The sequence below is a fragment of the Melospiza melodia genome, chromosome 12 (genome assembly GCF_035770615.1).
Source record: "Melospiza melodia melodia isolate bMelMel2 chromosome 12, bMelMel2.pri, whole genome shotgun sequence".
Taxonomy (NCBI): Eukaryota; Metazoa; Chordata; class Aves; order Passeriformes; family Passerellidae; genus Melospiza; species Melospiza melodia.
The window spans coordinates 1,708,182-1,735,350 of NC_086205.1; positions in this window are offsets into that span (position 1 = coordinate 1,708,182).

A 27,169-nucleotide genomic window follows, 5' to 3' on the forward strand; every position below is an offset into this window, starting at 1 on the left:
GGGCCCTGTACCTGTCACATGATGGGGCCACACGCAGGAGAGCCATCACCACATCTGTGGGCTGTGCCTCTGTGAGATCCAGAAGGGGCCTGTGCAGGTTGTACTCAGGAAACTCATTGGCCACGAGCCACTGGTGGATGTACCTGACCATGGCGGGCACCTGGAGAAGGCACAGGGAGACTTGGAAAGCTGCCAGAGGGAGTCATGTGCCCAGCTGCCCCAGAAAAGTGCTTCCCTTGCCACCACACTGCCATGGCCTCAAGGCTTACAGTGAGCAGCAGGCGTGGCTTGGGAGGCCAAGCAATTGCTGGGAGGATGGACGCCAGGCCACGGGCTGCTTACTTGCTTTGGAGTGGAAGGCCCCTCCTCCACAAGCATATCCAGCAGGGCAGCACTGGTGTTGGTTTTGAAGATGGGAGGGTACACTCTGACCACGGTGCCCATGATGCTGGTCTCTTCCTCCCGAATCCTCTTCATGAATTTGCACACCATCTGTAGCAGATGGGCAAGAAGCCGGGGATGTTGCATGGAGTGCTCCACACACGGTGCTGGGCTGAGCAGGGACAGCAGGCCCAGCCCAGGTGGGGGTGGCTGCGGGTACCTGCGCTGTTCTTCGGAAGCGGCCACGGGTGCGCTCCTGCTTTTGTGAGTGCTCCAGGGCTGCATCTGGCAAAGAGCGAGCACAGCCAGAGCTGAGGGGCTGCGGGAGAGGCCGGAGAGCACGGCCCAGACCTGCGCTCCCCAGGCAGGGAGAGCCCTGGGATGCTCCAGGGGATGGAGCACGGCCACTGCGGGGTGTCTGCCCGGCCACTCTTCCATCCTGTCCATGGGCATTTCCCCAGGGGATGGGATGGGATGGCATGGGATGGGATGGGATGGGATGGGATGGCATGGGATGGGATGGCATGGGATGGGATGGCATGGCATAGGGCCAAGTTGGCTGCAGGCTCCAGCCCTGCAGCCCAGCTCAGCCACTCACCCTCCTGCGGTGGTTGGAACGGCACCACCTCTTCGGTCTCCTGTGCTGGAGCAGCACCAGGGCCTTCTTCCTCGTCCTCCACGCCGACCAGCTTGGGCACTCTCGGGGCTCTCTGGTCCATGGCTGTTTGTGGAGCGCGCCCCAGCAGCGATCCCGGCCCGTGCCGCTCCTGCAGGGCCTCCTGCGCCTTCCCTGCGGGCGGGACGCGGCGGTCAGTGCTCGGCTCGGGGCCAGCAACGGCCCCCGAGCGCCCCTCACCCGCCCCGGGCCGGCCATGCCCAGGCGTTCGTTCTCGGGAACGCGGCACGGGAGGCTCGGGGCTGGTGGCCGCGCTGCCGAGCGGCGGAGCTCGGGCAGGGGAAGCCGCGGCGGAGGCGGCGGGAGCGGCCGCGCCGCGTGTGTCCTCTGCGGGCCGCGGGAGGAGCCCGGGCCGGGGCCGGGACTGGACCCTGCCTTGGGTCCGGGGCCGGGCTCGGGCCAGGCGGAGGCAAAGGGCGGCGATGCCGCCCCGGCCCCTGGCACTGATTCCCGCCCGGCAGCGCCACCGCCAGCACGGCCAGAGCCGGGCGGAGGCGAGACCGCGGCGGGACTGCCGGGGCCGGGCACGGGGCAGCCCCGCCCGGGGCCGGGGGCGGGCCGGGGGCATGGCCCGGCCCGGCAGGGGAGAGGGAGGCGGGGAGAGGAGAGGGACGCCGGGCAAGGGACTCTGAAAGAAGGGTGCCCGACAGCGGGAAAGGGAGAGAAAGAGAAAGAGAGAAAGAGAGAGAGAAAGACTATTCAAAACTATCTGCTTTGCTGCTGCTGCCGCTATTGCTGCTGCCGCTGCTGCTGCCGCCGCTGCTGCTGCCGCCGCTGCCGCCGCTGCAACTGAAGCACCGGGGTCGTTCGTCCCCGTGTCCGTTCCCCGCTCGCCCCACGAGCCCCACGTTCGAGCCCCACGAGCCCCACGTTCGAGCCCCGCGTGCCTCGGGGACAGCCCCTCCGTCTGCCCAAACACTGGAACTTTGCAACGCTGAGCCCGGATGCAGAGCCCTGACTCCTGCACGCTGGCACTGCGATCCCCTGGCTTGCTGCTGTGCATTGTCCTTGCTGAGGGGCAAACACTGCCAGGCCACCTTCCCTTGGGGTAGGATTCCTACCTGACCCGAGCACTGCACTTACATCTCCAGTGTTGATTTCCAGTAAAAACAGGGGAAGGAAAACTGCGTCTGGCTCATGGTATTTTAGTGTCTAAAAATCCCTAAGTCACCTGTCTTCGAGGTGAGGTGCATCTGGAATTACAAGGATGGAGAAGTAGTGCAACATGGAAAAGGGGAGCATAGAAATTAATAGAGGAAAACATCTTGAATTGTTTCTTTCATTTTCTTTTCACTTCTGGAAAGCTGTTTCAGTTTTCCAGGAATCTTCTCCTGTCTGCTCTTCCCAAGAATCTCTCACGGAGAACAAGGTCAAGCTTCTGTTGCAAGATTTGCCACCAGGAAATTAGGCCACTGGTGAAATTTTCATGATGACAGTTTGTGCTGGTTTAGGGCAAATTTTGTGAAGAAATCTCCAAAAGGGGTCTGTCTAGAAAGCAAGTTCAAGCGGCCTCACCCCCTATTAGTCAGGAAAAGACTTCCCTTGAGAAAAGTGAAAAAACCCCAGTTTATTTAACAAGTGAAGTATTCACAAGCATGAAAAATGAATAATATTAAATAAAACCTCGGAGAGTGCTGAAGAGATGGCAAATTCAGAAAGTCCTTTTTGGGGGTTGCAGTTGGCTCACTCGATCTCTTCTAAGTCCCTTTGGTGCTGGAATGCAGCATCCCAGACCTCGGTGGGTCACAGGTGTGAGCTGCTGCCGGTGTTTGTCTGGTTTTCAGTCCAGAGCAGGTTTAAACAGTTCCAAGAAAAAAGGAAGCCACAGTCCGAGGAACTTCTCTTCCTAAGCTGGCTAAAACCAAATTACTAGACCTGGGCTGTGAAGGCATTGGGAAATTTCCAAATCTGGGCACTGGCGGTCCCAGCAAACACCAGAGCTGGATGGTGTCATTGCCAGGGATAGAAATCTGCCAGATTTGGGCTCTGCTGGCACCGGGAAATTTCCAAATCTGGGTACTGATGCAGCAAACACAAGATGTGGGTGGTACCAGACCCAGTAGCAGGAAGCTGCCACAGGTTTTAGCTTTCTGTGCCAGCAAATTGCTGGACATGGGTGGTGCTGGAACAGGGAAATTTCCAGATCAGGGCACTGGCAGTGCCAGCAAACACCAGTGAAAGCTTCTGGTCCTCGTCTGGACCGTTGACCAGTGGTTTCCCAGAGAACCAGCTCTGGCCACTTTACAGACAGAGACTGCTTTCATCTGGTTGTCTGGAAACAGAACTTTACTGAAGGCAAACACAACAAACAGGATGGCATGCACATGAGTACAGAGAGCAAAGCAGAAAAAGGCCTGGGTCCAGGGTCTAGCAGGAATATTTATACATTTATTTATGGGGAGGAGTTAAGGTGGGATCTGAGGGAAGGATCCAAGAGGAAGGAACGATTAAGAATATTACAATTTTGCAGCAAAAAGTAACCAATGGTAGCAAAGAGAACTCAGAACTTTCTAGTAACAATCTGCATAACTGAACAAGAGGATTATGGGCGGGAGCTCCTGCTCACCCTAAAGAGGGTTTTCCCACAGCCTTAAGCTGTGGTCTCATTCTTTTAAACCAACCCAAACACAGCAGATCTGGGCGCTGCCAAGTTTGGGCTTTCTTTGCCAGAAAATTGCCGCTTCTGGGTTTTGCTGGCACTGGGAAATTGCCAGATGTGGGCACTGGCAGTGCCAGTGCACACCAAATCTGGGTGGGGAATGTGCCGGCACCGGGAAATTGCCAAATGCGAACCTTCACTGCCAGCAAATTGCTGGAATTATGCTGTGCAGGCATCTGAAAAATTCTGGATCTGGGCACTGGCGTCGTCAGCCAACATGAGATTGGGTTGCTTTAAATACCTTTTAAATCCAGGTATTTGCTTGATTTAGGCTTTCTTTGCCAGCAAATTGTTGGAATTGGGCTGTGCCAGCACCAGGAAATTGCCATGTTTGGACACTGGCAGTGCTGGAAAACACCAGATCTGGGTGGTGCCGGCCCCAGGTATTTGCCAGGTTTTGGATTTCTGTGCCAGCAAATTGCTGCACTTGGGCTTTGCCAGCACTGGGAAGTTTCTGCATCTGGGCAATGGCAGTGCTGGGAAACTCCAGGTCTGGGCAGCAACAGAGCCAGCAGTGGAAAATTGCCAGATTTTGGGTTTTTTTGCCTGCAAATTGCTGCACTTGGGCTGCACCAGCACCAGGAAATTTCTGGATCTGGGCACTGGCAGTTCTGGGAAACACCAGTTTGTGAGAGCCGAAATGAGGGATGTGGGACTCCAGGTGGCTCTTCAAAATGCAGTTTATTGTATCCAAGGTGATACAGCAGTCCAGGGTCGTGGGTGACAGAGCTGTGCTGCAGCTGTCAGCTCCAGCTGCAGGCCTGGAGACCCTTAGTTTAGGTTACAAATGCATTCTATACCTTTCCTTGCTGAGCATCTTAATACAGTAGAACTAATCTATACCTTAACTTTTACCTATAGCCAACCATAACTACTATAATTACCATATTCATGTTACTATTCTCCAATCACTAAAAGCTAGTACATTACAGTTTAAGCTAAAAATTGTTTTCCAGTTTTCTTGCAGTGGAAAGTTCTGAGACCTTTTTTCTACTTGCAAAATTTGCTGACTTGTTTGCCTGTGCTATCTTTCTGCTTGGTAAAAACATATTCTTGTTTGAAGTGGGTTTATCCTTTGCTCTAAGTCATAAAACCCCCTTCTAACTAACATACACTTTGCCTTCTTAGCTATCCAAAAAGACTGACTCATCCATTCTTTTCTTTTCTATCAAAACTTGCTTTAATTTCTATTCTTCTTCAGACATTATATTCAAAAATCTTTCAGCCAAGCATACATATCTATGAGACTTTCTTGTCAAACTGCATCCCTGTATAGTGCTCAAGTGCCTGAGACCAAGAGTGCCTGGACAATGGGGACAGTTCTTTTCTATAGGAAGGAAACCACAGAACTCCAGGGTTTTGGAGGCACATGAGAAGCAGTCCCCAGAGGCCAAGGCAAGCCATACCTGCCTGTCATTGCAGCTTTTGTCTGAAAGCAGCCCCTGGATATATGGGGAGTTTTAGGGTGGAATTCCGTTTCAGCCATGGGTTCCTGGACAAGAATGACAGTTCTCCATAGGAGGGCAAGGGCCCCTCACAGCCCCTCACAGTCGCCCACAGCCCCTCACAGCCCCTCAGGGCCCCTCATGGTCCCTCACAGCCCCAGGCCGGGGGCTCCTCCCAGAGGAGGAGGGGTCGGGCCTGGTTGTTCTCCTTTCATCAGTCCCTTCACAGCCACGAGTGCAGAAAGACTGAAATGGAGCCTTTCCCCATCATTTCCCTCGGGGTTAACTGCGGGCTGAAGCTCTGTGCTGGCCCCGGCCCCAGCGCCACCATCCCTGCAGCCGCCAGGCCTTTGCTGTCCCCCCGTGTCCGTTCCCTGTCCCCGAGTCCCGCCCGGCTCTGGCAGCAGCAGCAGCCGCAGCGCAGGGGGCGCCGGCCCGGCCCAGCCGGGGCTCCCGGCCAGGAGCAGCAGCAGCGCCGGCCCCTTCCCGCCTGCTCCTGCCTCGGCTGCCAAGGGCTTCTTCCAGCTCAATTGTGGAGCAGAGCAGCAATCACCCACACACAGCCCTGACTGCTCAGGGCCCGCCTGTGCTGCCCCGAGCCGGCCCTCAGAGGAAGAAAGGATCGGGTTCCAGAGCTGTTTTCAATGCTATTTTACTCACCCTGAGCTGACAGCAGGAGGCTGCTGGTGCCTTTGCCTTGGCAATTGGAGATCACGGCTGCTCTTGGCCCTCTTCTGCTTGCCACCTGAATTTTATCAGTACAACAGCACTTGCCTCTTTCAATCACTGCTACCCACTGTGCTTTTGTGATGGTGAACTCAGTGTTTTTGTCACAGGCATCATGATTAGCAGAGATTGAAATGTTCACAAGTCCTTGAGCACTAAGTCGAGGGGAATGAAAGCCTCACAGACCACTTTTGCAGCACTCAAACACCGCCCTGCTGCTGCTGCTGTTGAAATAGAATCAACCTACAGAGACCATCACAGAAATTGCCTCTGGAGTGGCAAATCAAATGAAAAAATCCACCAGGAGAACGAAAAACCAGAACTTGACTGCCTTCATTGCTTCCTCAGAGCAGCAGAAAATGGAGATGCCCGGAGGTATTTTGCACTGCTGCTGATCCCACTTGGAGCCCAGCTCTCTGCTGAGTCCCAGTGGGACTCCTGAGCCCAGCCCAGGGAGCTCCCACAGTGTCCTGGAGATTCTTTCTCTGCCTTCAGTCAGGCTTGCATTCCCCAGCAAGTCCCCAACAAAACCCCCTGTTCTCTTGGGTTAGAACAGGCACAATGAAAAACTCAGCAATGGCACAATTGCCCAGCCCACAAGGAAAAGAAAGGACAAGTTGTCAGGGAATCCAAACATTTGTCTTGCTTTGCTGCAGAAGTCGTGCTGCACTCATGGTGTGGAAAGCCAAGAGAAGCTGCAGTTGGGGGCACATCTTGTGACAGAAACTGCACCTTGTTCTCCAGGAAAGGTTCTTGAAAAGGGCAGACAGGACTAGCGAGAAGATTCCTGAGGAAGTTAAACAGCTTTCCAGAGGTGAAATGAAAATGGAAAGGAACAATCCGAGATGTTTTCCTCTATTTATTTCTATGCTCCCCATTTCCATGTTGCACTACTTCTCCATGCCATGAGTTCCAAATGCATCTCACCTCTAAGACTGGTGACTTAGCGAGTTTTAGACACTGTAAAATACCATGAGCTACGCACAGTTTGCCTTGCCCTGGTTTTGTTGGAAAGCAATGCTGGAGCCATCAGTGCAGTGCTTGGGTCGGGCACGAATCCTGCAGGCGGGGAATGTGCCCTGGCAGTGTCTGAGCCTCAGCAGGGACAATGCGCAGCAGCGAGTGAGGGATTTGCTGTGCCCCGTGCAGGAGTCAGGACTGGATCTGGGCTCAACACAGCAAAGTTCCCGTGTTTGGACAGACTCAGGGGCTGCCCCGAGGGCAGTGAACGGGAGAGTTCCTGGCTGGGAGAGGCCCCAGCAGAGGAGATGATCTTGTCCCTCCTCAAGGCCCTTTAAGGGTCTTCAGGCCGCTTTGCAATGGAGGTTTTCTTTTATGAGAGTTTTTTTGGGGGGATCCCACCACTCCAAATGTGTTTTTTCCTTCCCATTTTAGGGTTTTTGTGGGGCTGCAGCCACACAAGCCCCTTCAAGGGGGGATCACGACAGTTTTAAGAGGCATTTTTATGGGGCCCCCACTCCAAGCCCCTGCAGGGGATGTTTTGCCTCCCAGGGTGGTTTTTGGGGTTCTCTCTACTATTGCCACTTTAAGGGCCCCCACTATGATCGGGTCCCATGATAAGTCCCCTTAAAAGGACAACAGCACTCCCGTTGATTCCAGACACTGGAGCCCGGGAGGGGGAGTTAGAGATCCTGGGAATGTTTAGAGTCCCAAGGGATTTTGGGGGTCCCAGGAGGGTTTTAGAGTCCTTGGGTGATGACGATGGGGACTCAGTACTGGGTGTAAACTGTTGTGAGGGGTTCCTGGGGAGGTTTTGTGTATACTGGTGGTTTTGGGGGGTCATGGTGGATTTTTTGGGGGTTCCCAAGGGAGGTTTTCTGGGGTCAAAAGGGGGGATTAGGTGATGCCAGGGGGAACCCAAGGCTGTTTTGGGGTACCTGCTGTCCTGGGTTGACTATATGATGCTTTTATCCCCAGTTGTCTCATTCTCTTTATGTTGAATAATAAGTTTTGCACCTTTAAGAGTGTTCCAGAGAGTGAAGGGTGGGGAGAGAAGAAGCACGCAGTTTGTTTTCAGGCACTGTACTCCACTCCTCCACATTCCTCCTCCTGGACTGTTGTTGTCTGCGGACAGACAGTGGGACGGAGCTCTTCTGCTTTTTTAGTTAGTGTTAGCTAGCTGAGGCAAAGAAGTTCCCTGGACTTTTTTTTTTTTTTTTCCCCTTTTCTTTGGACCTCTTGAAACTGCTCTGGACTGAACACCCAGGAGAGCACCAACACCTGCAGCTGTGGCCCACCAGGCCAGGCCTGGCCTGCGACACTTCCAGCACCAGAGGGACTGATCAGAGACTGAGTGAGCTGCAACCCGAGGACAGGGTTTTCTCAGTTTGTCATCTCTTTTAGAGTGGCAAGGGGTCTCATTGTTTGATATTGTTTTGGTTTTATTGTTTAATAAACAGTATTTTCCACCTTTCTCCACGGAGGTATTTTTTCCTCCCGGACCAGTTGGGGGGAGGGGCCGATTGGATCTGCTTTTCCCACCGGAGCTCCTTTGGGGGATTCTTCCCCAAATTTGCTCTAAACCTGGACAAATACATCTATTGGCGCCCAATGCACGGCTGGAAAAGGTGGAAAAAAGCTCTATTATCTGTGCGTTTGTTGTTGTTAAAGCAGTTAGTAGCCATGCTGCTTGAATACGTACTGTCTCTGGGGGTGAAAGCCTTCATGGGGCTCTGGACTCTAGACCTTTTTGAGGTTTCAATACATTTCTGGTCACTAGGATTATTGTCCATAACATGTAATTTTTACGGTAGAGGGGTACGGATTGGAATAGCTGTTGTGCTGGCCTTGATGATAATGATTTATAAAGCGTTTACAAAGATACTGGCCTCTGTTTATGATATGTATGGTTTATGGTTTCTTCATCCTGCCCTGCATCCCAATTCCAGTAGTACATTTTGGGAATTTATTAGTAATTACACTCAGTCTGTTAAAGGAGGAGCCAAGAATAAGACTTTCCAGCCTTTCCTTCCCTTCTTCTCCTTTGGATCTGTTATGTCACTTTTTGAGAATGTTCAGTTTCCGCTGAATGTTAAAGAGACCTCTTTCTGGTATTTAATCTGGTAAGCTTCCTCTATATGGTCTGCAGCTTCTCTAGAATGAGGGCTGAGATATCCAGAGGAGCTGGTGAGACCCCTGACCCTGAAGCAGATGCAGGCGTGAAAAATCCTGAGTGGTGTGGAAAATGGGAAAATATAGGCCAAGCCCTGAAGGAATTTTCTAATCCTGTAGACTGGGGTTTTCCACAGGAACAAATTCAGAACGCAGCAGAAGTGGGGAAATACCTAAAAGAGAAGTGCCATGACGATTCTCAGGAGAAAAGGCTAATTGCAATAAGCTGGGCCCTGGCCTATGCTTATCGCACTTTGTTAGATACTGTTGGGCAGCAGACAGAGGCAGGGGGGCAGGGAGATAAATCAGCTATCCCAGTCACTCAAGCTGTAGCCAACAGCCCAGGCTCGAAGCCAGCAGCCAAACCAGATAGTGAGCCTAAGCCATCATCTAAACCCATGGCTGTTGCTACCAGTACTAGAAGTGGGAAATGCATGGAAAAAACTAATCGACCAGTGGATGATGATGATGATGGTGATACAGAAGGAACCTCCATGCCTCCTGACATAAAATCAGGAGCCCAAGCAGCAGGAGCAAGATCAGACGCAAATGTTGAGTCCTCTTCCCTGAAGGACCTACGTGGCTTACAGAAGGATTACACCCGACAACCTGATGAATCCATAATTAGTTGGTTAGTTCGGCTCTGGGATGCTGCAGGCAAGGCTACAGTTCTGGATGGCACTGAAGCCAGGCATTTGGGATCCCTGTCACAGGATCCTGTCATCGACGAAGAAATGGTGAGGGGGGCTAATCCATGCAGCCTCTGGTCACGGGTCTTGGACAGTGTTGCACAAAGATACCAGTGTGCAGATGATCTCTATATGCAACAAACTCAGTGGAAGACCATAGAGCAAGGGATCCAATGCCTGAGAGAAATGGCAGTGGCAGAGATTGTCTTCTCAGATGATGTGACAACTAGGAACCCAGACTTAGTACCATGCACGCCTGTGATGTGGTGGAAACTTGTACGACTTGGGCCACACGAATATGCTTCTGCCTTAGCCATCATGGAGAGGGAAGAGAGGGGTGAGACTGTGCTTGACATGGCAAGGAAGCTCCGAGCATATGCAGATGCTGTGCACGGCCCAACACATGCCGAAATTGCAGCAGTAGAAACACGTCTGCAGAACTTAGAAGATAAGATAGAGGAGAATCATAAGAAGCTCAGAGAGGAGATTAAAGAAGACCTTCTCCAAATCTCGGCAGTATGGATCAGAGGTTCTGGTATCCAAGGCAGACATTTCCCAGGTGGTGAGAGAAGATACACTCCACGAGCTGAGCTGTGGTTCTACCTGCGTGATTGTGGAGAAAACATGGGGAGGTGGGATGGAAAACCTACTGCTGTTCTGTCACGACGGGTGCGTGAACTGAAGGAAGCCACCAGGAGGAAAGCAGCTCCAGTTGTCTGTAGCCGAACGGCCAGGTATGATGATGATGACATGTCTGATCCCCTTGAAGGAACATCCAAAACATACGCCCAGGGAAAGAAGGATAACCAGGCTTAGAGGAGCCCTGCCTCTAGCCAGGTAGAGGCCAGGGAAAATCGTGTTTTTTGGACTGTGTGGATTCGTTGGCCTGGCACATCGGAACCACAAGAGTACAAAGCTTTGGTCAATACTGGTGAACAATGCACATTATTTATATCAAGACATGTGGGGACAGAGTCTGTTTCTATTTCTGGTGTGACAGGGGGATCCCAGGATTTCACTTTGGTGGAAGCTGACGTGAGCCTAACAGGAAATGAGTGGAAGAAGCATCCTATTGTGACTGGCAGAGAGGCCCCATGTATTTTGGGCATGGACTAACTTCAAAGCGGGTGTTTCAAAGACCCAAAAGGACTCAGATGGGCATTTGGGATAGCAACTGTAGTGACAGAGGGCATCCAGCAATTGAACACCTTGCCTGGGTTGTCTGAGAATCCATCTACAGTAGGATGCCTGACGGGAGAAGAGCAACAAGTGCTAATTGCTACTTCCACAGTGCATCGACGACAGTATAGAACGACTCGAGGTGCTGTGATCCCCATCCATAAGATGATCCGAGAGCTGGAGAGCCAAGGGGTGGTCAGCAAGACCCACTCACCCTTCAATAGCCCCATCTGGCCTGTGCGAAAATCTGAAGGAGAATGGAGATTGACTGTGGACTACCGTGCATTGAATGAAGTGACTCCACCACTGACTGCTGCCCTGACAGATATACTAGAACTCCAGTATGAGCTTGAGTCCAAGGCAGCAAAGTGGTACGCCATTGTAGACATTGCCAATGCATTTTTCTCCATTCCTCTGGCAGCAGAATGCAGGCCTCAGTTTGCCTTCACATGGAGGGGAGTGCAGTACACCTGGAACCGACTGCCCCAGGGGTGGAAGCACAGCCCCACCATCTGCCATGGACTGATCCAAACTGCACTAGAAAGGGGAGAGGCTCCAGAACATCTGCAGTATATTGATGACATCATTGTGTGTAGGAACACAGCTGCGGAAGTGTTTGAGAAAGGGAAGGAAATCATCCAGATCCTCCTGGGAGCTGGTTTGGCCATTAAAAAGAGCAAAGTAAAGGGACCAGCTCGTGAGATTCAATTCCTGGGAGTGAAGTGGCAAGATGGATGGCGTCAGATTCCTACAGATGTCATCAACAAGATCACAGCAATGTCTCCACCCACCAATAAGAAAGAGACATAAGCTTTCCTAGGCGCCATAGGTTTTGGGAGGATGCATATTCCTGAGTACAGTCAGATCGTGAGCCCTCTTTACCTGGTCACCCGCAAGAAGAACAATTTCCAGTGGCGCCCTGAGCAACAACAAGCCTTTGTCCAGGCTTGGTCAAAGAAAAAAGCCTTGGTCCTGTCCCGTCCTGCAGTAGCCCTTGGCCCAGTCAGGACAGGACCAGAGGTAAAGAACATGCTCTACTCTGCAGCCGGGAGCTATGGCTTGTCCTGGAGCCTTTGGCAGAAGGTGACTGGGGAGATTCAGGGTCGACCACTGGGATTTTGGAGTCGAAGCTACAGAGGGTCTGAAGCCAACTATACTCCAACAGAGAAGGAAATCTTGGCTGCCTATGAAGGAGTCCAGGCTGCCTCGGAGGTAATAGGCACTGAAACACAACTCCTCCTGGCACCCCCAACTACCAGTGCTGGGGTGGATGTTCAAAGGCAAGGTTCCTTCCACTCACCATGCCACCAGCGCTAAATGGAGCAAGTGGATTGCTCTTATCACTCAGCACGCCTCTATAGGTAAACTGAATCACCCTGGGATTTTGGAGGTCATTACAAATTGGCCCGAAGGTGAGAATTTTGGTGTCACAGATGAAGAGGAACAAGAACCAGTGACACGTGCTGAAGAGGCTCCTCCCTATAACCAACTGCCAGCAGAGGAAACACGCTACGCTCTCTTCACTGACGGTTCCTGTCGCATCGTAGGGATGAACCGGAAGTGGAAAGCAGCCGTATGGAGCCCCACACGACAGGTTGCACAAGCTACCGAAGGAGAAGGTGGATCAAGCCAACTTGCTGAACTCAAAGCTATTCAACTGGCCCTAGACATTGCAGAAAGAGAGAAATGGCCAAAGCTCTGCCTCTACACTGATTCATGGATGGTAGCCAATGCTCTGTGGGGATGGCTGGAGAGGTGGAAAAAGGCTAACTGGCAACGTAGGGGGAAACCAATTTGGGCTGCTGATGAGTGGAAAGACATTGCTACCAGGGTAGGGAGGCTACCTGTGGAAGTCCGCCATGTAGATGCCCATGTACCCAAGAGTAGGGCCAATGAGGAGCACCAAAACAATGAGCAGGTAGACCAAGCTGCAAAGATAGGGGTGTCCAAAATAGACCTAGATTGGGAACATAAGGGAGAGTTATTCCTAGCTCGATGGGCCCATGATGCCTCAGGCCATCACGGCAGGGATGCCACCTAGAAGTGGGCACGAGACCGAGGGGTGGATTTAACCATGGACAGTATTTCTCAGGTTATCCATGACTGTGAGACATGTGCTGCCATCAAGCAGGCCAAGCGAGTGAAGCCCCTCTGATACGGTGGGCAGTGGTCCAAGTACAAGTATGGGGAGGCCTGGCAGATTGACTCCATCACACTGCCCCAGACACGCCAGGGCAAGCACTACATGCTGACCATGGTGGAAGCCACCACTGGATGGTTGGAAACCTACCTTGTGTCTCATGCTATGGCCCGGAACACCATCCTGGGCCTTGAAAAGCAAGTTCTGTGGAGACATGGCACCCCTGAGAGGATCGAGTCCGACAACAGGACTCATTTCAAGAACAGTCTTATCAACACCTGGGCTAGGGAACATGACATTGAGTGGGTGTACCATATCCCCTACCATGCACCGGCTGCAGGAAAAGTGGAGAGGTACAATGGACTACTAAAAACTCAGTTGAAAGCTTTGGGTGGGGGATTTTTCAAGAATTGGGACCAGCATTTAGCAAAGGCCACCTGGTTAGTTAACACCCGAGGTTCCACCACCCGAGCAGGTCCTGCCCAGTCTGAGTCCCTGAATATAACAGAAGGAGGCAAAGTCCCAGTGGTACATATCAGAGGTTTGTTAGGGAAGACTGTGTGGATCAATTCTGCCTCGAGTACAGACAAACCCATTCATGAGGTTGTCTTTGCTCAGGGACCAGGTTGCACGTGGTGGATAATGCAAAGAGATGGAATGACACAATGTGTACCTCAGGGAGATCTGATTGTGGGATAAGAATGATATGCAATATCACTGTTCATTGGATGTTACTGCCATTGTCTGTACATTAAACCATACAGACATGAGATAGAAGGAAATGTGTAAGTGTTGAAGGTCTGGGCAAGTGGAAGATGGAGAAGGAAATGTGTGTCAAAGGTCTGAGCAAGTGATAGATGGAGCTTTAAGTGACTAAAGTGAAAGGGGGAATCCTGCAGCTCTGTAATATAGGGCCTGGATTCAGTGGTCCAGTGTGGGGATGTGAAGAGGGCATGATGTGTATTGCTTGTAAATTTTGGGGGAACTGATGGAAATTTTGTATAAATAATGCATGATGTGTGGTAACATGTTGATGATATGGCAATAAGGGTGGAATGTCCTGGGGTGACGTTATGATGCTTGTATCCCTATTCATATGTTCTATGCCTTTAGGACTGGCTCTGAGGAGTGAACGTTTTGTTTGGGTTTCAAGGGCAATCTCGTCCCTGCTCTTGCTCCTCCCCACCGTGCTTTGCCTCTGCCCTGTGCCCCTGGGGCTGCTCTGGGCCAGGCAGCCTCAGTGGGAGCCAGCACTGGCTGCAGCCCCAGCGGGCCCCCCAGGACAAGGCCCAGCAATTAGGAGGCCAATGAAAGCTCTGGGCAGCAGCAGAACCCTCAGAAGAATTCTTTGGACAATCATGGACTGGCCACACCTACACTGCAGCCTCACTGGGAATGTTTCCTATGTACAGTAGACTTTCAAAAGAAGCTGTTTGAGGGAAAGGTGAACTAAACACTCACCCTTTTCTCTTCCAGCAAGTCCAAATTCGGACAGAGCATAAGATGAAGATCAGCTCCAAGACAAGCAGGCCTGCCAGTAACCCTAGCCAGCAGCCTGTTCCCTGACAGAAACCCCTTCCAAGGCCCTTCTGGGCATCAGGAACATGTGCTGTGGTTCCAGCTGCACCTGTGGGAGCAATGGGGGGCGTCAGCCCGTGCTGTACTGTGCTGCACTGCTGAGCTGGCAGCATGGTGGATGCAGGCAGGACGTTCTCCGTTTCCCCCAGAGCTGGGGCCTGCAGGCACCTTGTCGCCCTTGGCACAGGCTGTGCCACCCAACCAAGCTCAGCAGGCCGGGAGGAGAGCCCGGGGGCAGCGCAGCTTCTTGGGCAGTCGCTGCTCGGATGGACACAGGCCAAACCCATCCCTGAGCAGCCACTGCCAGCCCTGGCCCTCCCTGCCCCGTGACAGCTCCCCCAGCCCCAGGGCACAGAGTCAGGCCCTGTCAGGACCCAGTGCAGGCCCTGCCCAGTCGGGAGCCAAGGCTGGCTAGGGCCCTGGGCTCACGCCAGGGCTCCCGCTCAGGGCTGCTCCTGTGCCTTGGGCCTCTGGGCACTCAGGGCCAGCTCCGGAGCAGCTGCAGTGGGAGGGACGTTGGTGCACCAGTCCATTAGTCCCCTTTCCCCGGGGCTGTGAACGAGCTCCAAAGGCACCTCCAGCTTTGGCTGCTGCCGGGCCATGGAAGGGCAGGCCCTAGTGGAAGAGCTGCAGCCACCCAGCCCTGCCAAGGGCTGAGCCCCGCTGAGCTCAGCACGGCAATTACCTTCTGAGCCTGTGCCCGTGCCCATGCCTGTGTTTGGCTTGGCCTTCCTTCCTGCAGCAGAGGCTGCCAATCGGCCTCTGCTTCTTTGGGGAAACACCTCCTTCTGTGCTGCCTTTTGGCCCATCACTTGAGAAACAAAAAGTACACCTTAACAGATGGAACGATTCTCCATTACTTTGATGGCATGTTCAGGATGTCATGCTTATGAAAAATCGGGTGTAATCAACAAATCATCTGGTCTTTTTCAGCTGGGCCAGGGCCCACCCTCCTCCAAATAGCTGCCAGTGCTGAGCAGAAGTTGTGAGGTGATCGTGCAGGGCGAGGGCACACACATGCATGGCTCTGTTCTGGCACCTGCAGCGATGCCCTCCTGGCCGAGCTTTGGGCTCTGAGCTGGCAGCTCTCCCAGGGGAAAGGCCTTGACCTACCCTCACCATCTCCCAGAGGCTCAATCCTGAACGTGGTTTGGGAAGCCAGATCACCTTCACCAAGAGGCTCAGCTGCAAAGAAAGGCAGGACACAACAGCTCCAATGGCACTGCTGAAGATTCTCCTTCAGGCCTGAGTGGCAGTGAGGGCACCTGGGTGATTGGTGCCCTCCAAGGCACTCTAATGGCTCTGCCTTCCACTCAGAAGCAGGGCCAGGGGGACCTCGTGCCTGCAGTGGCCCCACACTGGGATTGAAGGAGCCCCTTGCAGGGCAGTTGGGGCAGAAAGGACTCCTTGGAGATGACAGCAGCTCCAAACCCAGCCCCAGGCAGGGCCAGGGCTGGGCAGTGGCAGCAGGAGCAGCTCAGGCTCCCTGGGGGCAGCAAAGGAGCTGAGAAAGGCTCAGCCCTGGGGCACAGCGCCAGCCCCTTCCCTCTCTGTCTTCTCTGTGGCTGCACAGAGCACACAGAAAGACACAGGGGCATTGGACACGGGAGGAGGATGGACAGCTAAATGCCCCTTCTTCCCACTGACAGCGATCCTGTGGGATCACTCAGGGCTCCAGAAGGGAGCAGGGCAAGGTTTTCAGAACTGATCAACCTTCAGTGAAATTTAAGGGAAATGGCACAAGTGAGATCTTGCCACACTGACACGGATTATTCTGGCAGGAAAGGTACATTGAGAACTTGCCTTCCACACCTGGCAAGGTCTTCAAAGTACCATTCACCAGCATTTCCAACTACTCCAAGTCACGTGCCAGTCGAGAAGGGAGCACAGATGCTACAGAAACATTTCCATGGTGTGCTGGGATCCCCTCCTGCCTTGGAGAATTGGGCACTGCAAGGGGGTGGGGTAAGGCTGTGGGAGCCTGTGCCTCCTGGTCACTCTCCACGCTCTTTGCAGGTCCTGTGCAACATGCCTGGAGGGGCAGCTGGAGCAGCCCAGGGCCCTGGGGCTCTCCCCCTCCCACACAGGAAACCCTCTCTAAATGCTTGGGGAAATCTGCAGTGCCACTGCTGTCTCTCCCAACCTCCGTCCCTCCCTCCTGCTTGCCCACCTGCCCATGGAACAGCTCCCACCGCCCACGGGCACATAGCCAGGCCCTCTCAGGACGCACTGGAGCCTTGCTCTCCCCCTCTGCCCTTTCCCCACCATGGGCACCCCGTGCAGCCGCTCCCAGGTTTCGGGACGTGTCTCCCACGGAGGGAGCCCAGCAGGACAGCTCAGTACCCGAGTGCCCTGAGCCTGCTCGGGACAATTCCTCTGGGCTGTGCTCGTCTTGTCCGGGCTGTGCCCGCAGTGCCAAGCAGCAGAGAGGGCAGGTCAAGCCTTGGCAGGGCTCAGACCCAGAGGCACAGCAATTACCTCCTGTGGCTGTGCCTGGCATTGCCTCCCTTCCTGCAGGAAATACCACCTTCCATAGAGCCTCTCTGTCCATCCCTTGAGAAAGGAGGAGGCACAGCTGAATCAGATGGAATCATTGCACATTCAGTAGGTGGCTTCTTCAGGAGGCAATACTTGTCCAAAACATGGATAAGGATCAGGAAAATCCTGATCCCCCCACGCCTTTGGGGCTGGCTATGGCCCTCCCTCCTCCAACAGCCACACATCAGGATGTGCCTGGGAACCGAGAAAATGCAGGGGATCTTTGGTGAGTTTGGGCTACGTGTCAGCTGATGCCCAATGCCTTCCTGCAGAGGCTGGGGAGAAGCTGCAGCCAGGCCAGGCTGGGAAACAGCCCTGCAGGGCATAGAGGCAGCAGTGGGGCAGCGAGGCTGCCATGGATCCCTTCCCGCTGTTCCGGGCTTGGCGTCTCCAGACGTCCAGCCAGAGCCCTCGGCTGCTGAGCTCCAGGACAGGGCTGAGGGAAATGCACCCACAATTCCCTTTGAGCAGTTCTCTCACAATGTGCTTCAGGATGTTGTTTGGCCCCTGGTGGGGAAAGGGCAGAGGTGGGGCAAGGCTGCCATGGATCCCTTCCCGCTGTTCCAGGCTCTGTTTTTACATGGGGGACCCTGGCTCACTCTAGGATCTCTCCCAGGTCTCCTCCCAGAGCTTCATCCCACAGCTCAGCCCCAAGGGCCAGACAGGTATTAGGAATTTCACAGCCTACCATTGGTGGCTCATAGTCAGAATGCACAGGAAAACTCTAGGGGTGTTTCAAAATACCAGATGCTGTGTTGTTTCCTTCCCACTGCAGATTTCCCATTTCCCCAGCCTCAGTCCCTGGCAGGCTGCCTGGATGTTCTCCCCGCGCCACCTCTGCAATCCCACTCGTCCAGGTCCTCCTGGTTCTGTGGGCAGCTCTTCGGGCCACTGAGGCCCTGTTCCTCCTTTGTTTGCGAGCATGTCCGAGTGAGAGATGATTCAGGGGCTCAGCACCAAGGCCTCCAGCAGCAGTGGTCAGTTCCTGAGTGCACTCGGTGGCCACAGGCAGCTGCCTATGGCTCTGGCAGGGATGTGAAGGGGAGGTCGTGCAGGGGAGCAGCCCCCACGCCCCCGCCCTGCCCATGGAGGCCTGCAGCCCGTGGGGATGGAGCAGCAGTTTCTGGTTGTAAAAGTCCATCTGAAAATCCTTCATTTTTTGCCTCACAATTGTCATGAGAAAAGACCACTGAAAGGTTAAAAACTGTTGAGCCAGTTGGGAAAGAAAGTCTCATGCTTATTCAGTGTGTTCACAGGTGGTGTTTGCAGAACATGCCATGCTGAACTCAAAGGGGCATGCTGCCATTTTCTGAACAATGGATCTGGACTTTCTCCCTACCTCCTGACCTGGCAGGTCTGAGCTCTGGGGTGGCTCCCCCCCTCCAAGAGAAGACCCCTCTCGCCTGCCTTCAACCACCGTGACAGACAAACAGAGATGTGAGTCCCCTCATCAAGGACCCAAGACAAGACAAGAAAACCCCCTGGCACCCTATTGGCACCCCCTTCCAGAGACTGGGACTGAACCCCCCCCAGCTCGGGGAGGGGGGGAAAAACTGCCCAGAATAAACCTACCTGCGAGCATTCGGCCATGAAAACAATGGAATAACATCCCCCTCCTCCTGTTCCTATTCTTTTCCCCTCCATGGAAGCCTCATTTCAGCCACCCTTCCCCCAACAAAAAATGGTGTATTTTTGGGGTGCAATCTGACCGTCCTTTGAGATGTCCCCGAGACGTGCACCAGTGAGCTTCGACGGCTGGACCCCCGAAGGACAACGACACGTTTCGGTCGCTATAGCCCCTACCTGACCCTTCTTTTCTCCCTCTTCCCTTGTCTTACCCTTTTCTTCCCTAGATTCCCTAACCAAACGCATATTCAGCTGTGGTTATTATCAATAAAATTGCATTTTGTTGATTTGTTACTGCAAAGCCCCTGTGCCTGGTTGGTTATTTTTTGCACCAAAAAATCATCCGTCACCCGTTTATTTGGGCGGACCTCGACATGGTCTCTTAACTGCTTCGTGTGCTGGAAAGGCTGGGCTCACGTGGACTCTCGAGTTGTCCCTGCTGCCGAGCTCCAGCCGGCAGCACTGAGCCTTGTGCACTGGAGACACTGTCCATGGCGGCGCCGGCTGAGCCGCCGAGCTATGCTTGCAGTCTGTTAAGGTACAGTCTATTTAGGTTGCCAAGTTGAAACTAAGGCCCCTCCCTCCCCTCCGGAGGGAGAAGCGCTCACACAGGGAAAGTGGTCCAGTCCCGCACTGCCGGCCGCATTGGAGCGGGGCAACCCCCCCACACTGGGCTTCCTGTTTCGCGAGATGGGCTGTAGGCTGACTGACTGCGTGAGCCTGACCCAGTGCAGCATCCGTGGCGGGGCAGGTCGCTTCCCCTGCGGCAGGGCTCCGCTCCCCCTGTGCTGCCACCGCTACCGCTGCTGCAGTGCAGCATCCCGGGTGGTGCGGGTCACTCCCCCCGCAGCGGGGCTCTGCTTCCCCTGCCGCCGCTGCTCGTCGCCACTCGGAGCCGCCGCTGCCGCCCCAGGTGAGCTGCCTGCCGTGGCTGCTCCCCATGGCGCAGCGCCCATGCTGAGTTCAGAGTGGCACAGCCCCGCAGGCGCCCCGAGCAGCTGCTGCTGCCGCCATCACAGCAGGGCCGCTGATTTTTTGTGCCTGTAGTTGCAGCGCCAGCACCACAACGCATGTTTTTGCAAGTCTATATGCAGCAATCTTGGGAATTCTCTTCCCAAGTCAACAGTCTATAGTCCACGCTTTTCTAAAAAGCACTTAAAAAGTTCATACACCGCTTGTCTGCCCATTACCTTCTAACCTGATTTTTCAGCACGCTGCAGCCCTTTGCAAGACGTCGGTGGCGTTCTGTCAGCTGGACTCTCCTATGAGGTCACCCAGGGCACTGAAGCCCACGCTTTCGCCCTTCTTCAGGTTTCCTCTATAGGATCGCCTGTTGCACGGATCCTGCTTTTTGTGCCTCCCGGGCTGTGTTGGGACTGACACCAAAATACTGCACCGGACCGTGGCTCGCAGGTTCAAATCAGCCATAGGACGTTGTCTCCTGTTCGGGCGGCCATTTGTTGCAGAATGAGCCATTTGTTGGGGATGAGCCATTTGTCGGGTGCAGGGAAAACTTGGGACGCTCAATAGGAGAATCAGCAAGCTCCGTTTATTGCAAAGAGCATCAAACTTTTATACACAACAAGTAATAAGCTCATGCATATTCTGTAAGTTAGCAGTCTATTGCTTATATGTTACCGGGCTTCCAAGGGTTGCAGGGTGAAGAGAGAGGTGAGAATCTTGACCTCATGTTCAGAAGGCTGATTTATTATTTTATGCTATATATTACATTATTACTATGCTAATACGAATAGAGAGGAAAAGTCTCAGAAGCTTACTAAGGTAAGAATAGAAAAGGAATGAATAAATAAAGGAGCTCTCTCTGATTCTGTCCCAGAGAGAGCTCAATCTTTGATTGGCCCTTAATTGCAACATGGGCCAATCACAGGTGCACCTGTTGCATTTCACAGCAGCAGATAACCATCGTTTACATTCTTTTTCTGGGGCCTCAGCTTCCCAAAAGGAAAAATCCCAAAGAAAGGATTTTTCACAAAAGATATCTGTGACACTTATATACGGATATCAGCTTCTTCATTCCAAAGGAGTTACATTTGCTTTTTCTCATGTCTCTAGTCTCTCAACTACAGCACTTGTTATAGTAACACAGCTATGCTCTCACCTTGCAGGTGCAGGACTTAGATTAGCTGTGTTCTTGTCATGCAGCTATTTCTCTACAATGAAGGGTCTTGATTTTTCATATCTATTCAGATTGCATTAGAAGGTGTTGGGGGTCAATATCAATTGGACATTAGTGATATCAACTTAAAACACGAATGAAAAACAGGAAAAAGCAGTTCACTTTGCAATGTTTTCAATACAATATATTCCCTTTGCATTAACTTCTGAAGTCTGTCTAATTAACCACAGAAGAACTGAAAATTTTTATTATTCCCAGGGGCTTTAAATGAAATGTTCAGGTGTTTTAAAAAAAATGTTTCTGAGTATTTTTCACTGAATTCCTGAACTGAAGAGCTCAATCAAGAAGAGGCCTCTGGAGTAATAAAATTCATCAGCAACCTCCAGGTGGCTGAGGATCCATCCCCATCAGAGCAGCAATGAACAGAAATGGGCACAGCTTTGTGGCTGCCCCAGCTTTGGCATGGGCCCTGGGCCTGGAGCAGGAGCAGCTCTTGAGGGTCCCAAGGCCACGGCTCTTGTGCTGCCCTGAGCAGATGGGATGGCAGCAGGGGCTGCAGAGCTCTCAGCACCTCAGCCCGAGGGCAGCAGGGCAGCCAGGGAGCCTCCTTTGGCCTTGGCCAAGCACCTTCCCCCATGGCTGGGGCTGAGTCCTGTGGCAGCTGCAGCTGCTGCTGTGCCCTTGCCAGGGGCTGAGGCCATGGGGCAGTGCCCAGAGCAGCCTGGCCTGAGCAGAGCTGTGGGGCCAGAGCCGGCTGGGCTGGGCTGGGGAGAGGCCCTTGGTGCTGCCCAGAGCTCAGGGCAGCTGGCAGAGCTTGCAGGGAGCTGGGCTGGGTTCAGGAAGCCTGGCCCAGAAACCATCAGTGTCCATCTCAGCCTGGCTGAGCGTGCAGGGGCAAAGAAGAGCAGCCCAGGGTCTGCAAGTTCTCTTTGTGGGAGCTGAGCTTGTGATCTCTGAGTCCTCTAAGTGCTGGGGCTGCTCTTCCAGCTCCAGAGGAGATGTGACAGATGGCGGCAGAGACAAAAATGATTTCTGCTGGATTCTTTCTGGTGTTTGCTTATACAGGTAACCTGGATCCATATGTAGCTGAAGTTTATTTGTGTCAGATAACACTGGGAGAGTGATAAGAATAAAATTTTTTAGCTGAAATTAATATTTCATGCATAATACACAATGAGGGGAAAAAGACATATATGATCAGAAGAGCATCTGAGTTTTTCAGAGGATGAGAGACTCCTTGATGTTCCAGCAGTCAAACCTGTTCAAATACTTTCCTCAGAGCTTCCTTGAGATCAGAGGTGACCACTAGAGGCCAAGGCCAGCCAGAGCTCTCTGTCCTGGCAGCTTTTGTCTGGGACAACCCTCGCATATAGGGAATTTTTCAGTGGGAGTATCAGTTTTGGCCATAGGCACCTGGAAAGATCAATGGTACTTTTCCATAGGAAGGAAAGCACGGGGCCCCAGTTCTCCAGGGGCTGATGAGAGGCAGCCCTCAACATTCCAAGATCAACTGGACCTGTCAGGTGGCCCCTGGGAGGCCCAACCAGCCAGACCTCTTCCATGTTCTCTAGGTTTCATGGTGCTCTGCAGTGTCACAATGCTCTCCTTGTTTCTGAAGTGTCACAATGTCCCTGTGCTTCCATGAGGCCCTGCAGGGTCACAGTGGCCCTTTGGTTCCATGGGGCCCCACAGTGTCACGAGGGTCTCCATGATTCCATAGGGCCTTGCAATGCTACAATGCTCTCCATGGATCCATGGTGCCCTGCAGGATCACAACAGCCCTTTGGCTCCACGGGGCCCTGAAATGCAGCAATGGCCTCTTGGTTCCATTAGGCCCTGCTGCTTCACACTGGCCCCTTGGGACCATGCAACCCAACAGAGTTACAAAGATGTTGTTGGTTCCACGAGACCCCACAGTGTCACCAATGTCTCCACAGAAAGGAAAGCATAGAGCCCCTGTGTTTGGAAGGCAGGTGAGAGCCAGCCCTAAGGAGGCCAAGGCCAGCCAGACCTGTCTGTAATGGCAGCTTTTGTGTAGGAGTAATCTTTGGATATAGGACTTCTGGAGGTGGAACCCCAATTTTGGCCATGGGCACCTAGAGAAGAAGGATGGTTCTTTTCCATGGGAAGGAAAGGGCCCCAGTATTTCAGGGCAGAACAGAGGTGACCACCAGAGGCCAAGGCCAGCCAGAGCAAACTGTCCAAGCTGCTTTTATCTGAGAGAAACCCTTCCATATGGGGAATTTTGGAGGAAAGGGCCAGTTTTGGCCATGGGTGCCTGTGCAGGATGGAGGGTCCTTTTCCATAGGAAGGAAAGTACAGAGCCCCAATGTTTGAAGGCAGGTGAGAGCCAGTTCTCAGGAAATCAAGGTCAGCCAGACTTGTTGGTTTTGTCTGGGAGCAATCCCTGGATATTGGGAATTTTGGAGGGGGAATCCCATATTGGCCAGGGATGCTTGAATGAGAAAGGCAGTTCTTTTCCATTTGAAGGAAAGCACAGAGCCTCAGTTGTAGAAAGCGAAGGGAGATGACCCATCCTCTGATCAGCATCGAACTCCAGTTTATTGATCCAACATGCACATTTTATAACCGAGTTAATTAAGTTCATACATATTGTAAAACCCGTGCTCATCATTGGTTACCGATTACACAGCAAGCCCTCCTTTTGTTTTCAATACCTGTGGTTTGTTATTGAGACCAAGACTTGTTTTTTCTCATCCTGTTATGAACGGTTCTCAAGGCCTCCATGTTTGTCACTCTGCTTTCCCATACCTTATCCAAGGACAAGGTATTTACTTGTTATTGAAGACAGGCTTGAGAACTCTTGCTGTTTACAGAAATGTGCCTGAGAAACAGGCTTGAGAATTAGCTGCTTACAGCTGCCTTTTACTTTTCCATCAGCTGTAGATTTTCATGTCCTTTTTTCCTTCAAGCCATGTCTGAGCAAAATTCTCCAACACTCAGTGTTTCAAGGGGACATGAGCAGAGACCCTCAACCATCCAAGGGCAGTTGGGCCAGTCAGGCCAAGACAACCAGAGCTGTTACCCGTTCTCTTGGATCCAGGGGGCCCAGCTGTGTCACATTGGCCCCTTGTTTCCATGGGGCCCCACAGGGTCATAATGGTCCTTCACTTCCATGAGGCATTGCAGTGTCACAGGGGTCTCCTTGGTACCACAGTATCACAACGGACCCTTTGTTCCCTGGGGAATCACAATATCAGAAGGCTGTACTTGGTTCCATGAGGCCCTGCAGAGCCCCTTGATTCAACGAGGTCACCAAGTGTCAGAATGGCCTCCAGGATTCCACGAGCCCCAGCAATGTCACAATGGACTCCTTGCCTCAATGGGGTCTCACTCCAAGGATCATGAATCCTTTGTTCCATGGGGCCCTGTAGTATCACAACAGAATCCTTGATTCCATGGTGCCACACAGTGTAACAACTGCCCCTTGGCCTGCCAAGACTGCATAGTGTCACAATGGTTCCTTGCTTCCACAAGGCCTTGTAGTGTCACAGTGGCCCCTTGGTTCAGTGAGGCTTTTGGTGTCACAATAATCTCCGTGAGTCCATAAGGCCTTGCAGTGTCACAACAGACCATTGGTTTCACGGAGCCCCACAGTGTCACTGTGGTCCCCTTGGCTCCACAAGGCTCTGAAGTGCCACAAAGGCCCTTTGGTTTCACAAGGCCTCAGAGTGTAAAAATGGCCTCCATGGTTCCATGAGGCCCTGCTGTGTCACAATGGACCTTTGGTTCCATGATGCCCCAGAGTGACACAATAGTATTCTTGGTTCCATTGGACCCTTCATGCCATGGAGACCCACAGTGTTCACTGCCATCCCCTTGGTTCCATGAGGCCCTGCCATGCTACCATGGCCCCTTGGTTGCAGTGGGTCCCAAAGTGTCAGAAGAGTCTCCATTGTTCCATGAGGCCCCACAATGTCATTGTGCTCCCCTTGGTTCCAGAGGGCCCCACAGCAGAACAGTGGACTCCTGGTTCCATGAGGTTCCTCAGACACAATGGTCTCCTTGGATCCTCAGTGTCACAGTGGCCCCTTGGCTCCATGTGGCCACGCTGTGTTACAATGGCTCATGGCTCCATGAGGCCACAGAGTTTAACAAGGGATACTTGGTTTCCTGAGGCCTTGCTGTGTCACAATGGACTTCTGGTTCCATGACCATTCATACAGCCAACAGCAGTCTCCTTTGTTCCATGAGGTTCCGTAGCAGAACACGGTCACCTTGGTTCTGTGAGGTTCTGCAGTGTCACAATGGACTCATGGTTCCATGAGGCCTTGCCGTGTCACAATAGCCCCTTGGTTCCCAGAGGTTTCTCCATGTCACAATGTTCTCCTTGGATCCTCAGTATCACAATGCACATTGGTTCAATGTGGCCTCAATGTGTCAAAATGGATTTTGGTTCCATGGGGTTCCATGGTGTCACAATAGACATCTTATTCCATTAGTTTGCTCAGTGTCACAGCTGACTCCTTGTTCTGTGAGGCCTTGCTGTCATCAAATCTCCGAAATATAAGAATAAGACTCCTTAACACTAATTTCCTGGTAACAACAGTATAATTTATTCCGGCCTGAGGTCTAGTGAGGGATAGCCCCAGTCTTATGTGGACATGTAATTCTACCAGTGTGTTGCTTATATACAGTCGCTAAACGTTCATTACAGTTTATCCATTACCATAAAACCCACTCCAAGTTCCAAGATTCAGACCTTCTTTTTTTTTATAACTTCAGCCTTGAGCCAGAAGTCTTCATCTTGCCTTCCAGCAATCCTTTCTGGGAAAGCAGCACCTACATGCCTTGTTCCCATGATGAAATTTCATAGGCACAGCAAAAATTGAATTAACGCTTTTGGTATCAAGACCAAGGCTTTGTGTGGGCATGCAGAGGCAGAGAGGACGCAGAGCTGTCAGCAAAGGAAGGGCCCAGCCAGGTGGGGCAGCCAGGGGATGCCGACAGCCTGCAGGGACAGAGGGGCAGGGCAGGGACACCGTGGGACAGCCTGGGCTGCACAGGGCACAGGGATGGGCAGCAGCTGCAAGACAGCCCTGCCAGAGCCGACTTGGGCAGCACTTTGGCCATGGCTGCTGGGCCTGGGCCTGAGGCCACGAGGGGACAAGTGACCCTTGCAGGCCTGGGGCCTCATTGCCTCCTTGTCCCTGCTCAGCAGCCTGGCAGGGGCCGCCCCATGCTCCAGCCCTTGGCATTGCACATCCCCACATGTCAGTGCCCATCCCAGGAAGAGCCCTGAGCAAGGAGGGAGGGACAGGATCTGCCTGGCCAGGGACTGGGGCTCAGGCCTTGGCCCTTGGCATTCCTCATGCACATCCAGGTGTGCTCAGCCCCAGAGACACCTTTGCCTTGCTTGTCCCCAGCTGTCATCACTGCCTCCCATGTTTTGCTCTACCTGGAACCTGGGGACACTTTGTCAGTCTTGTGCCTCACAGGGATCTACTCAAAGTACAAGAATCTTCAGTGTTTCAATCTTACATGGGGTTCTTGAGAAAATTTGTGAGCCCTCTCTGAGGGACTGAGTCTGATGCAAAGAGCACCAAAGCCCCAGAGGCTCATTAAAGTCCTTGTGCTGTGTCTGTGCTGCTGAGATGGGCCGGGCTCCTCACCCAGAGGCAGCTCCTGGCAAGGGCAGCGCTGCAGAGAGACAGCTCTGGCCAGGAGCAGCTCCTGTGCACAGCCCAGCAGGGCTGGGGCACTGCCAGGGCCCCTCAGGGACACCAGCAGGGCACAGGCAGAGCTCACAGGGGCTCAGCACTTGCAGGGGATGTGGGATGTCCCAGAGGGGGCTGTGTCACAGCAGCACCTCTGGGGCTGTGTCATAGATGCACAGAGCAGCAGTGATGTCAGCAAGGGGTTGTGTGACAGCACAGAGTGGGCTGTGTGAAGTCACAGATTGGGCTATGACATCACAGAGTTTGTTGTGTGAGGTCATTGAGCAGCTACAGCATCATAGAGGGAATTTTATGACATCACAGAGCAGGCTGTGACACAATGGCATGACTGTATGATGTCATAGTTCAGGCTTTGAAGTGGAAGTTTGTGCTGTGATATTATAGAGTGTCAGCATGACATAACAAAGGGTTTTGTGGCATCCCTGAGAGGGTTGTGACAAAGTTTGATTGTGACATCATAGAGTAGGGTGTGAGGCCATAGAGCAGATCCTGCCATTATAGAGGGTGTCTCTGTGACATCAGAGAGTGGGTTGTGACATCACTGGGTAGCTGTGTAACATCATA